The 14,167-nt window shown below is 46.3% G+C and overlaps 1 long non-coding RNA gene and 1 other non-coding gene across 7 annotated transcripts in view; both read right to left on the reverse strand.

Moving 5' to 3' along the window:
- Positions 1-9,411, reverse strand: part of LOC134482578 (uncharacterized) — an 18,652-nt gene extending 9,241 nt beyond the window's left edge. For 5 of the 6 annotated variants that reach the window (XR_015644604.1, XR_015644610.1, XR_015644586.1 and 2 more), the window contains exons 1-3: positions 9,369-9,411; positions 8,633-8,740; positions 2,677-2,755 (exon numbers count right to left, since the gene is read on the reverse strand). This is a non-coding gene — a long non-coding RNA (uncharacterized LOC134482578). Of the gene's footprint in view, positions 1-2,676; positions 2,756-7,711; positions 8,528-8,632; positions 8,741-9,368 lie in introns of those variants that run through there. The other variant, XR_015644611.1, reaches the window with a different exon arrangement.
- Positions 9,366-9,448, reverse strand: Trnal-uaa1 (transfer RNA leucine (anticodon UAA) 1). Its single transcript has one exon. It is a non-coding gene; the product is annotated as a tRNA-Leu (tRNA).
- Positions 9,449-14,167: the final 4,719 nt, after the last annotated feature.

Raw genomic sequence — 14,167 nt, forward strand, 5'->3', positions numbered from 1 at the left:
TCACGGCTGATGAGAACTAAAAGAAAAAGTGGAGCAAGGTGGCCTTCTTCCTTGGCTTTGTGTCCAAACACAAAGTGCTTAGATTTCTATCGAAGAAACGGAGGGTAGACGGGAGAGGCACAGACAGCCAACAGTCTGGTCATTGTTATTTTCTGGGGCTGGAGAGATGGCTCAGCGGTTAAGAGCACCCGACTGCTCTTCCAGAGGTCATGAGTTCAATTCCCAGCAACCACATGGTGGCTCACAACCATCTGTAAAGAGATCTGATGCCCTCTTCTGGTGTATCTGAAGACAGCTACAGTGTACTTATATATAAGAGGTTGGGTGGGGAGGAGGGCAAAATGTCTAGATTTATTTGATGGCGACGGAGAATAAAGATGCTCCTTTTGTAAGAGAGGTTTTGTGGAGAGTTAGTGTGTGGCATTTCCCCAGCCGCATTCTGCAGAGGTCGCAGGGCAGGCAGAGCACCCCAGCCACAGAGCCCAGAGAGCTAGGCAGAAGTGGCAGTCTCAGTGGGCAGACTTCTCTGAACAGCTGCCAGCCTGTCATCGTCCCTACAGAACGTCTCTGTTACTTCCCACTGCTCAACTCCCAAGTTCCCTCTAGAGGGCTGCCTCCCCCACTCAAGTTCGGACGCCTCTGTGGGGAGCGTGCCCTCCGATTGTCCACCCAAATCTCCCTTTATTTAGAAAGAATCTTCCCTTTTCCTCTGTACTTGCCCTTCCCACACAACCACAACCTCAAGAATGTGATGCTTGCACACAACACTGTGAAATCAGACAAGGGTGGCTCTGAGCTAAGGAGAGAGAGGCTTCCTACGCGGCTGTTCCTGCTGCTGCTGCTCCTCCCCCTGCTCCTCCTCTTCCTCCTTTTGTCGAGCAAAGAGACTTTATCGGGTTAGTGACTTTCATCACCTCTCTAAACTTCCGGAGCCTAGATTAAAGGTATTAAAACTGGGTGTGGTACAAGACTCTTACAATCCCAGCACTCAGGAGGCTGGGGCAGGAGAACCACGAATCTGAGGTCAGCCTGATTACAAGGCAAGAGATCCTGTCTCAAAAGCAAACACCCCCATGCCACCCGCGCGCGCGCGCATACACACACACACACACACACACACACACACACACACACACACACAACCAATCATACGGGGTTGGGGATTTAGCTCAGTGGCAGAGCGCTTGCCTAGCAAGCGCAAGGCCCTGGGTTCGGTCCCCAGCTCCGGAAAAAAAAAATTAAAACCAATCATACAAAGGTATGAAAACAACACTAACAAAACATTTTAAAACTTCCCTTGAACTACAAGCGCCCCTGAGATCTGTATTTGGGATGCCGATATTCTATTTACAAGTACTTTATTTTCATAGTTATATTCTAGCCACAATTTGCTCTTAAAAAGAACATGGTTGACAATTCAGCAGGACCTACAGATAAAGACCCAAGACACCGTCCAAAATGGCTGTCTATGGAGGTGGGACTTAAGCTAAGTTGCTAGCAAGTTTGTGTAGCACGCTTAAGTCCTTGGGCTGACTTCCCCAGAACCCCATAAAATGAGCCAGGTGGCTTGAACTGTGATCCTAGTACTGGGCAGGTGAAGACAGAAACATCAGAGACTCAAGGTCCTCTTCAGCTACAAGAAGAAATCCTCTAAGATCCGTGAGACCTCATGGGGGAGGGGTTGGGGGAAAGGTGGGGCGGTGGACATGAGGAGGAGGAGGGTGGCAAAATGGAAGAGCAGAAGGAAGAAGGGGACGAGAAGGAGGACTTGCTTATATGTCATTTAGAAACTGAGGGTTGGGATTGGGGATTTAGCTCAGTGGTAGAGTGCTTGCCTAGCAAGTGCAAGGCCCTGGGTTTGGTCCTCAGCTTCGGAAAAAAAAGAACAAAACAAAAAACTACAAAGCCAGATTGGACGTGTATTGCCCTTAAAACTGAGACAAGTCTCAAACCTGACAGTAGCTGTTAAACTGGACTAAGGTAAAACCAGGAATGGCTATGAGAGATGATCTGGGGAGGGCAAAGCTCTAGAATCCGGCCAGGCCTTGGGCTATGGAGATAGCTCAGCATGAGTCCCTGGGTTCTCCAGGACCCACGTGAGAAGCCAGCTGGCACCTACTTGTACCGTTAGCTCTAGACAGCCTAGCCTGGTGAGCTCTAGGTCCCAACGAAAGACCCTGTCATAAATAAATGAGGTGGATGGCTTGGGAGAAAGGACACCAAAGTTGACCTTTGGCCCAAGACCGGGGCAAGTCAGTTTTTTAAAAAACACCTCAGGCTTTAGGCAGCCCAGCCACCTAGCCTAAAGCAGGACAATGGGTCCTCAGCAAGTTTCCAGACCTCCCGGGTAACAAGTTCCAGCCCCCCACACCCGGGTAATGGAATGTCCCATGAGAAGGAGTGAGATAAAGGCTACCTTCTCCTGAACTTCCTCAGTAACAGTTTCCAGCCCCCACACCCCAGTAATGGAATGCCCTTAGAGATGGATGGAGATAGAGATCACCTACCCCAGAGTCCCCTAATGTGCTTTAAATCAGGCCTGCAAGCTCATTAGGTTGTCTACATCTTAGGAGACCCCAGCATGCTGGACTTCTGCGGAATAAAACACTCTTGGCGTTTGCGTTCTATTTGAGTCCAGGGGTATCATTCTTCAGTAAACCATAGACTCTTACTTACACTTGTTATTTCAGGCTAAGAGATGATCCTTTTTTCGGGCCGTTCTTTGTCGTGTGCCGATGGATTTTAAGTTTGACACCTAGTCACAGAAAAAAGGAAAGCCTGTATAGTATCGGACTTCAAAGTCACCTTGGCACATTCGAAGGAGAATGTTACATAATTTTTTTTTTACATCTTCTCAGTGAAATAGATTTATTATTTTTTCTTATGTAGAATAAAAATATTAAGGTCAGGTTACATTTCAAATAACTGAACTGGGTGGGTTAGAATTGCTAGTGTTTAAAAAATGTGGACAACATCCTTAATATAGTAGCTATCTGTGACTAACCCAGTGGGTGTGTGTTACCCGGGGCGGGGGGGACACAATAAACTCACTCACTGTGTCTTTGGAAACTCAGAGTTTATTTTTCTTTTCTTTTCAAGTTAGACTTCGGAACGTTACTGTTTTTTATTATTTTTTTTAAACAAGGAATTATTTAAGGAATTACCCAAAATTCTGCCTTTGAAGATGCCGCTGCTGGAAAACTAGGCATTTAAAGGCTGTTAAGCGAAACAAGAAACTCGATAGACAAACCAGAAAAACAATCCATGCCTTCCTCCAAGAGTCCTGTTTTTGAAATGAAATTTTTTTTTATTGCCCTGAAATTGTTATGGAAATACAAGATACGACGTACAGTTTCCGTGAGCAACCTTGCCGTTGTATTAAAAACTGATTTGTAAATCCTGCAAGTGCAACGATACTTTAATCTGCGGGCTATCTCTGTAGGCCACGCCCTCGTCACAGCTGCTAGGCCACGCCCTCCGATCCCGATTCCCCCCCCCCCCAATCCCTTGTTAGGAAGATCTTATAGGCGAGACCACATAGTGTTGGAGAAGCTAAAGAGCCTGGCTAAGGGGGATGATTCCAAAGCCCCCTCCAAGGAGAAGTGGATCTAGGGTTAAAGTTGAGCTGAGCAGAACCCGGGGCAGCAGGGCCGGGATCTCAGTGAGGGGGCCTAACAGGCCTGAGCATGACAAACAGGAAACCGACAGGTTTGCCTTCTCCCCTTTTGCTAAAAACCATTAGATTATATTCCTGAAGCTAGCCTCCAAGGTTTTATATATCCACTCCCTCCTCCTAGGGCTGATCGCCAAGGTCCAGCTATCGAAGTACTGAGGTCCAACAGTCAAAAGCCACCTTTAGGCTGACCTAACTAACATGCCCAATTAAAACAAACCAATTCACCCTAACACAGATTCCCCCTTTCCCTTTATAAACTGCATCATCTGCCTATGGCCATGGTCTGTCTCTATCTGAGACAGTTCTTTGTTCCTGTGGGCAAATATCCCCTGCCCTTTTAAACTCCTTCTCCCTTGCTCCCTTTTCCTTCCCACATTCCCTGTCTTTGTCTTTTTTTCCCCCTGCCCTTTGTTCCTGGGGGCAAATAAGTCTTCTTTGTGCTGAGAACTTGGTCTTGGTGTGTCCTACACCAAATCCAGTTCTTCAGTACCGCAGCAGGGGACAGGAATGCCTTGAGTTCAAGACCAGCATGGGCTATATAGTGAGTCTGAGGCTGTCCTAGGCTAAATAGTAAGACCTTATTTAAAGCCAGCCAACCAACCAAGCAACAAAAAATACCAAACCAAAAAAAAAAAAACCAAAAAACAAACCAAAAACAAAAAACCCTGGTTCCCCCCAAATCTCTTGTGCTATGTGATTGCTAATCACATTTCTGTGTGGCCTTATGGGGCGTGTAGGAATTGTGGATTTTACAAGTATGCCTACTTCTTTAAGTATGTATACTTATGTAGGAGGGAGACGAGAACTCAGATAAATGTTTTTTAAATTGTTTTTACTTTTAATTTTAATGGTGTGTGTGTGTGTGTGTGTGTGCATGCAGGTATATGTACATGAGTGTCAGTTGTGAGCCACCAAGTGAATGCTGGGAATTGAACCTGTGTCTTCTAGAAGAAAAACCAGCTCCTAACCACTGAGCCATCTCTCCAGGTCCAGGAGGCAAATACCAACCCTTTCTGTAGTTGACGTTGCTGTCGCTGTTGCTATTACTGTTGCTGTCTTCTTTTCCTCCTTTGAGACAGGCATTACTATAGCCTGGCTGGCCTGGAATCTATTACGTAACTCGGGCTCCTGGGTGCTGGGATTATAGACTTCCACTAGGTCCAGGCCATCGTTAAATTATTTTTTTTAAAGAATTTTATGTGCATTGGCATTTTGCCTACATGTAAATATGTACGAGGGCACCAGATCCTTGGAATTAAGAGTTGTAAACGGTTGTGAGCTGGGACTTGATCCTGGGTCCCCTGGAAGAACAGCTGGTGCTTCTGGCCACTAAGCCATCTCTCCAGCCCCTCGCTGGCTTTAATACAGCAGTCATTTTTGTGTCTGTGTGTCTACCAAACCTGATTAGAATGGATTTGTGGCACATTTCTACCACACCTTCCCGGGTGAGGACGATTGAGGACACAATGAACAGAATCAGGTGTGAACTATTTCCAGCGGTCATTTGAGGCCATTCATTTATTTGGTGTGTGGAGAGCGGGTGTATATAGCATTCCAGAGGCACTCTGTTAGGTGTAGTTTCCAGTACACACACACTGGTGGGCACCCAGTGCTGACCCTGGACTGAGAGGGCTGACAGAACAGTTGGTGCAGCCCTTGATTGACTCATTTCCTGTGTCCCAGATCATCACTGCCCGGGGCAGTCTGCTCACACGGGCAGGCCACTTCATAAATCTCTACGCAGACTTTAGTCTGTGTGCAACACTGCCTTCTATCGCCTAGGATTAAGTTACTATGTCTGTCCTTCCTTCCTTCCTTCCTTCCTTCCTTCCTTCCTTCCTTCCTTCCTTTCACCAGGGTCTCATTATCTAGCCCTAGCTTGACTAAAATGTGTTCTGTAGACCAGGCTGGTCTCACACTCACAGAAGTTCACCTGCCTTTGCCTCCCAAGTGTTTAATTAAAAGCACAGACATTTAATTAAAGGCATTCATTTGCACCATTCTTTTAAATGATTAAACAACCATAACTTCCTTCTAAGTACTCTGATGAACACTGACATTTAGTTCATGGAAATTAAACGTAGGCGAGATTTACAATAATCTTGTGCCTAATTGTACAGATGTGAAGAGATGTGTGCTCTCTGTCTCTTTGGTGGCATCCCTACAGTTAAACTTTCTTGATTTCCATTTTATCCCACTCAGAAAGGCTACCATTAAGAAATCACACACACGGGGTTGGGAATTTAGCTCAGTGGTAGAGCGCTTGCCTAAGAAGCGCAAGGCCCTGGGTTCGGTCCCCAGCTCCGAAAAAAAGAACCAAAAAAAAAAAAAAAAAAAAAAAAAAAAAAGAAATCACACACACAAAACCATACCAAACCAAACCAACTGACCAACCAAAAACAGAATAAAACAAAACCCCAAACCAACAAAACAAAACCAAGCATAGTAACCCATGCCTTTAATCTTAGCTTTGGGAGGCAGAGGCAGGCAGATCTCTGTGAATTCAACGCTAGCATGGTCTATATATTAAGTTCCAGAATATCCAGGACTACATAGAGAGATCCTGTCTCAAATACACACACACACACACACACACACACACACACACACACACACACACACCTAAAAACAGAACTACCATATAGTATACTACTCCTGGGTATGTACCAAAGAAATCTAAGTCAGCAACCACAGATACGTGTGCAGATGTGTTTACAGCTGCATTTTTCCCGGCCTTTAAGGAAAGGGGTCAGCCCAGGCACTGAACGGTGCATGAGTGAATAGAGAAAACTCAGTGTACATGCACAATGGGGTTTTGTTCTGCCCTATCGCGGAACAAAATTATGCCATTTTCAGAAGAAAAATTAAACTGGAGCTCATATTAACTGGAATAAGCCAGTTGGGAAAGACATATACCACAGGTTCTCTCTCGTGTGGAATCTACTTTGGAAACGGATATCTATAAAGCCTGAATGTAAACAGGGCGGTATATGGGAAGAGAAATGGAACTGGGGCAGGGGTTGGTCAAGCAACATGGAGTTAGCAGGCATGCGCACAAGCAAACCACGTGACGCACAAGTTTAAAAAAATGTCACTATGAATTACATCATGCTGTGCTCTGAATAGGCTAAGAAAACATTTAAGAATCGGAGTCATTAAGATTTACTCCCTTTGAATAACTAGCACATGCCTGAGGTACACTGCATGCATTCGATGTATTTATCGACTAATTGGAACTGTACCTAAAAATAAACGACGGCCCGGATGGAGCGGAGGAGGTGCATCAGTAGCTAAGAGCACTTGGTGCTCCCACAGAGGACCTGGGTTTGGTTCCTAGAGCCCACGGGGCAGTTTACACACTGTATCTCCAGGTCCAGAGCTTCCATAGCTTCCCCTGGCCCGCAGTAGGTAGGCACCTATGTAGTGAGTGTACTTATAGACATTCAGGTAAGCGTGCACACACATTTAAAATAAACGAATAAGGGGGCTGGAGAGATGGCTCAGTGGTTAAGAGCACCAACTGCTCTTCCAGAGGTCCTGAGTTCAATTCCCAGCAACCACATGGTGACTCACAACCATCTGTAATGGGATCTGATGCCCTCTTCTGGTGTGTCTGAAGACAGCTACAGTGTACTCACATACATTAAATAAATAAATTTAAAAAAGAAAGTATTTAGGAAAAAAAGAAATCAATAAAAGTGAAAAAAAAAATGAGAAAGCTAAACAAAGTCCCCAGGCTCTAACTTACTACTGAGGAGAATGGAGAAAGCGTTCTTTCTCCATGTGTAGGAATCTTCCAACTGACCATGACGCCTGTCTTAACACTGACGGCCAATACATACATACATACATACATACATACATACATACATACATATGTACACGTACACACAGATATACATACACAGATATACATACCCCCTAATTTCACAGTCCTCTTCAGCATTTGAAAGGAAAATGCTAAATTGAAACAAAGATCACTGAAGCCAGAGAAAGGTTTCCGTCATACAGTTAAAGCAATGCTCATGAAAATTATTTCAGTGGTGAGTGATTCTGTTTAATGGAAGATTTCTTTAAAAAAAAAAAAAAGATTTAAAGAAGGGGGGAGGGAAGTCAACTTTCTGTCTGTGACTGACATCGCCTTAAGACCGTTAAAAAAAAAAAAAACAAAAAACCAAAAACCGCGTGGGCTCGCGCTCAGGCTCCGCCCTGCCTCCCCGCAGTCGCAGTTCCCGCCTTCCTTCCTTCGCGGTCCAGGCCGCCCCGCGTGGCGCCAGCACCGTTTTCTTCTCCTCCCTTTTCAAGTCCCTTGTGGGCAAGGATGTAGTCGTGCAGCTCAAGAAGGACCTGAGCATCTGTGGAACCAACCCTCCACTCTGCGGACCCACATCAGTGTCACTCACAGACCCTGAAAAATATCCTCACGTGTTATCAAGTCAAGAACCGCTTCATCCGGGGCTCAGTTATGTGCGGCTGCCGGCAGATGGGGGGGACACACAGCTGCCACGGGATGCAGCAAGGAAGGGAGGAAGCCCTTCAGCAGGACAGTGATGGCACCTTCCCCTCCCCCCACTTCCCCACTGGTGACCCATAACTTGACGTCCAACTGAGGACAAGGACACCCCTGCCCAATACTTAGTGTGTTTTGTTTTGTTAATGATTGTTTTTTCTTTTAAGCTGAATGGATGAGAGAGAATCCCTCTGTGGAGCAGGGAGGGTGAGAGAACCAGGAACTGCAGAACCTTCCTGGGCTGACTCCCATTTTGTACCTTCTCACCCTTCCCTGGGGGATGGGAGCTGCTCCTAGGCCCTTCCATGGCGACATGTAATACATGTGAAGGATGGAAAGATCTGTCCCGCATCAGGAATAAAACTTATGATATAAACTGGAAAAAAAAACAAAACAAAACAAAAAAAAAAACAAAACCCAAGGTTTATTCAAACAAATACATTTACCTGAGTTTACCAGTAGGTGTCACTGTTTAAATAGACTGATACTATTTCCCACGGAGTTCCGAGCTTTTCGGAAAAAATATTTTTCTGCGACTCCAGATAATTAAATGGCTGTGAGGAAGAGATGAAAATAAGTGGTCAGTGCTAATAATCAAAGTTTTAGGTTTTGCGATTGATTGTAGTGAGCGGTTTAATCAGTGTCGCATGCTCAATTTATTCAAAAGGCCGGGGTAGTTCCTTGAGCCACACCTACAAAAATCTGTTTAAGCTCTTACATTGCTTTGATTAAAAACACTTTTGAAGAAAAGAGTAGAAGAAAAAAATCGAAAATATTTCAAATTCCGGGTCTTCACGGTCAAATGGTACACATTTTTGAAAGAATGCATGTGAACAAGTTCCCTTTGGAGGGGGAAAAAGAAAAAAAAAGAAAGGAAAGGGGGAAAAAAAGGGAGTGGGGAGCGGGGACAGAGGACGAGAAAGGAAGAAGGGGACTTGTTTTTTCCTTCTGTACATTTGCAAAAAGTTGGCCAATAGCAGAGCTCCACGCAGGGTCTCCGTCTGTATTCCCCTGCCGTGCACAGGTTTCCGGGAACACTGTCGCCTCAGTGCGGGGAAACTAGGCTTGTAGCGGCGCCCTACAAGGATTAACATTTCTTCCTACAGAAAACAGGTTTTAAATCAGGGATCTGGACCTGAAAACATTGAGGGAACCGCGGAAAAGAACAAAAGTTCACATTACCAGGAGTGGGGTTCGAACCCACGCAGACATATGTCCATTGGATCTTAAGTCCAACGCCTTAACCACTCGGCCATCCTGGTGCAGGCGTGCACTACTACATCTGCTCTTCCTACAAAGCTTACACCATCGTCCTCGTTTTCTTGGTTACTCAAGGACGCTTCTGAGCGGGTCGCGCGGCGCTCCCGGCTTTCCCGGCCCGGCTACAGAGACTCGGTGGCTGCCGCCGGGTTTTCGCGCCGCCGTAGCGACTCGCCGTCGCCGCGAGCTCTCGGCGGTGGCGAAGGAACTGCATGAACGGCGCGCGGGGCAGCACTCTGGGCCGGCGAGCGGGCGGGCCTGCGCTGGCTCTTCTTGCCCACAGTAGGTGCGCGGGCGCGACAAACAAACTCCACAGCAAACTTCTGGGCTCCGGAGCGGGCGTGGGAAGGAGTCCCACGGGTGGTGTGAGCACGGGTCCGCCAAGTCCACCCTCAGTGTTTCTTCTAAATCGAATGGATTCCCGGGGTCCGGCACCCGTGCGCTCCTTTCCTTCCTCATCAGTGCGGTTTAGACCGCCGGAAGGAGGTTCTGGAGAAAACTGTTTGGGCAGGGCAGTGTGGCCCAACCCCCCATCTCCCTCCCTGGTCGTAGTTGGCACTATCCCCTTTGCAGCGCTTCAGATGCAAGGTCAAGATTTCCGGAGTTCCCGCCACCTCTATGGCTCCCCTAGAGGGCCACCCCTTGCCTGGCTTTAACTTGTTCCACCTTTTACTTTGGCTTTTGTTGCTGTGAAAAATATCCTCAACAAAAGGCAATTTAGGGGGACAGCGGTTTATTTACATTACTTCGGCTGTCACTCAAAACCTTGGCTCTGCCCTAGGGTCCAGCCTAGGTGTTCTGCAGCTGCAGGCAGGGAGCTGGTGGCTAAGCCTTACCCCGGCTGTCCTATCTTGTCCCCCTCCTCCCCAACCCCCCTCCCCCAACCCCGCGTCCCCACACGAAGTTTGGTTTATACAGGTCCAGTGGCTTCAGTCTTTGACTGTGAACCTAGGTCAGCAGGAGCTTTCACTCACTCGCCTCACTGTTTCAGGCCTCCTTGGAACTTTTTCTCGGTTTCCCTGTAATGATCCAACTGCTCTCACAGCTCCCGCGGCCCCTGGGAACACCTAGCTTTTGGTTCTCTTGAGTCCTGGTTAAGTCTGACCGGACTGTCCAAGGAGGGCCACTACTACAGCAACCCACACAGCTCCTGTCTACCACCCAGTGGTGGGAACTCCAAAGACCTTTGCCTGAGCGTGTTTCTCAAGAGTACCTTTAGGGCATCGAGCGTAGTACCCAGAGAAGTACCCCAGGAGCCTCGGTCCTCAGGCCGTGCGCGCTGTGCGGACACTCTGCTACACTCTGGAGGCAGCATGAGGAATAAATATAACGTGGGATCGTCACCACGTTACACCATCAGATGATCAGAGGCCTTGAGCTTCGTGCAATGGGTGTTAAATGATAACGAAACATGTACTCTCTCTACCCTAAGTATTGCTCTAAGCTCCCTACACAAGTTGATTTTTTTTTTTTTTTTTTTTTTTTTGAGATGGGTTCTCACTATGCAGCTCTCTGGCTGTCCCGGAACTCACTATATAGACCAGGCTGTCCTCAAACTCACAGAGATCTGTCTGTCTCTGCCTCCCAAATGTCAAGATTAAAAAAAATTAAAGGTAAGTGAGCACTACTTCTCCCGGCTCAGTTAATTTTCTCAACAACTGTAAAGTAGGCCTTCCTATCCTCCTTTTGGATGAGGCCGTACCTATCTCTTACAGACTTGCTCAACTAGAGGGAGCTCCCTGTGGACACTGCTGGCGTTGCCTTGTGTTGCAGAATTTCACTGCCAGCCCAGCTTTTCGGTCTAGGACTTTCCTCAGAAATACTCCTTCTGAGGCTCTAGATTGCATTTCGTTCTTCTGGCCACGGTTCAGGGACCGGTCTGGAGCACGAGTTTGTTTGTTTGTTTGTTTTGTTTTTTGTTTTGTTTTTTTTTTATCAGAGTTGCAAGTAGGTTTGGATTTCTTGGGAAGAGATGTCAGTCAATCATCGATGGAGCACGTCGTATAAGGGGCACCACAGCAGTCATGCCCACCCCATACAATGTTCTTCTGTGATATGAAGAGCCCATGGAGCTTCCTGCAGTTATTTAGCCAAAAGCCCTCAGCCATCAGCTGCTCTAACGGCTGTGTTTAAAAGTCTTCAGATTCCAGTCCCAGATCCTCAAGTGACAGCCCCTCACCCCCAGCCACTGAATCCTCTACGTGCCCAGAGACCATTAGAAGAGAAATCCACTGGCCTCACTGTACATTTTTTAAAGATAGATTTATTTATTTATTTATTTATTTATTTATTTATTTATTTATTTATTATGGTGTTCTGTCTGCATGCAGAAGAGGACATCAGATCCCATTACAGATGGTTGTGAGCCACCGTGTGGTTGTTGGCAATGGAACTCAGGACCTCCAGAAGAGCAGCCAGTGCTCTTAACCTCTGAGCTGTCTCTCCAGCCCCTGTACATTTTTTTTCATTCTTGATTTTTTTCCAGCATCTGTGACATAATAAAAATCACTGTTGTTTGGTGACACTTAAGTTTGTGTGCTGAAGTGAAGCAGTTCTGAGGCCGACATCTCAGAGCATTGTGATGAAGCACTGGGAGTATTATGGGAGACAGGCGATTTAAGAATACGGCAAGGCAGGGGATGACACCACTCTGAGATGCAGAGAGCCAAAGGCCAGAATCCTTCACGGGAGGTATGCCCACCATCTTCACTGGAAACCTGTTTCTGAGGGAAGATGCTCTCCATATCTACATCTTCTGTGAGAACAAAAGTCTCATCCCTAACCACTAGCTGCAAGGGAGTCCAGGAAGCACAAGTTCTAGTGTTTGTTTTAGGATGCTGTCCTCAAGTGTGAGAAATTCCCCAAGTACAGGGAAAGGGTGTTCAAGTGAGGCTAAGAATCTGAAGGTGTAAAAAATACCCACTTTAGTGTTTGAAGGAAACATGGAAAGCCTTTCATGATGGCACTTGCTACAGATGGCAACATTAGCTAGATTTTATAACATTGTAATGACCGCCAGGTTAAGAAGCTGTTTGGGCATGATTCTTAAAAAGAAGTTTCCTGATAAATTATTTCCATTATGCAGGTGTGTTTATTTAAGCTATGATATGCTGTATAAATTGGTTTAAAAAAATTTTTGCCCCTAGTCAGGAGGTGGTGGCTTATGCCTTTAATTCCCACACTGGGGAAGCACAGGCAAGTGGATCTCTGTGTTGGAGGGCAGTCTTGTCTACAGAGTTAGTTCCAGGACAGTCAGGACTACCAAAGAAATCTAGTCTTGAAAATTTTTTTAAAATGGCCTTGAGTGCGTTTTAGACAGTCTTACTCCATGGCCCAAGTTGGCCTTTCACCCTTAATCCTCCTGTCTCAGCCTCCCTATTGTTAGGATGACAGGTGTACACTGGCATATCCAGTCATACACAGTCTATGAATGTGTTGACACTTCCCCCTTCAATAGACAGAGCTTACTTCCTCTCCCCCTTGAGCCTGGACTGGCTGCATGGTCTCACTTCTAAACAATAGAGTTAAACAGATAGAGGCAGATGATCATCAAAAGCACTTACTTCAATGCCGTCTTGATGGCCTGCTCTCAGATCATTCCCTGCAAAGGATGCCAGCTGCTCTGTCATGAATAACTGTAGAGGCTCCCACAGTGAGGACCTGAAGCTCCAAGTCCCCAGTCCCCAGCCCCCGGTCCCCACTCCAGAACTCAAGATTTCCATGAGCAAGCTTGGCTAGAATTCTCCAGCTCAGTACAACCTTCAGATAGCCATGGCTGTAGCCAAAACTTTGCCTGCAACTGGTGAGTGACCCTGAGCTGGAAACATCCAGCTAAGACTCTGTTCCCCAGCCCCCAAGAACTGTGAAAGAAAGCCAGCATTTGTGATTGTTTGTCTGCATCATTTCTTACATGCCTGTGGATCGTTAATGCATTTCCCTAGCATTGATATATGTTCTTTCGCAATGTCAATTGTGATGAGCCCCTAACATTCAACTTTCCTGTTTCATTTGTTTTGAGACTCGTGAGTGAATTGATCGCTTGTACTTTCTAAGCCTACGCACCTATCCTTAGCTTTTTCTAGAATCTTCTTCATGGGTCTTTCTTATTAATTGGGTTTTTCACTATGTAGGTCAGGCTAGCCTACAATTCTCTATGTAGAGCAGGCTAGCCTCTAATTTACAGAGCTCTCTCTCTCTCTCTCTCTCTCCCTCTCTACTTTTGCCCCTCAAACTTCCCAAATGTGGCTTCTACAATGCTTTCTACATCCACTGAAGCTCAGCCAGAGGGGCTGGAGAGATGGCTCAGTGGTACTGGCTGCTCTTCCTGAGGACCTGGGTTCAAGTCCCAGCACCCACATGGCAGCTCTGTAAGTCCAGGTCCAGGGAATTTGACACTCTTGCATAGACATAGGTGTGGGGAAAACACCAATGCATTAAATATATTTTTAAAATCATCAGGTATCATTTGAGGCAAATAAAGATTCCATGCTTGTGGCAACAGCCCACCAGTTATTCCTATCGATGTCTTTGAAAAGTGTCTGATTTATGACTTTCTTTTGTTCTTTAATTAAACAAACAAAAAACTTCACCAACCCTTACCACGTTGGAATCTGATATTCAAAGTAATGCAAATCTGTCTTCCTGGGCTATGGCTACTCAGCTATGGCTGCAGAATAAACTCTTAATCCCTTGGAAGTAAGGGCTGGGTTTTAGCATCACCA

This window comes from Rattus norvegicus, chromosome 1, assembly GCF_021556685.1.
Source record: "Rattus norvegicus strain SHRSP/BbbUtx chromosome 1, alternate assembly SHRSP_T2T, whole genome shotgun sequence".
NCBI classification, from domain to species: domain Eukaryota; kingdom Metazoa; phylum Chordata; class Mammalia; order Rodentia; family Muridae; genus Rattus; species Rattus norvegicus.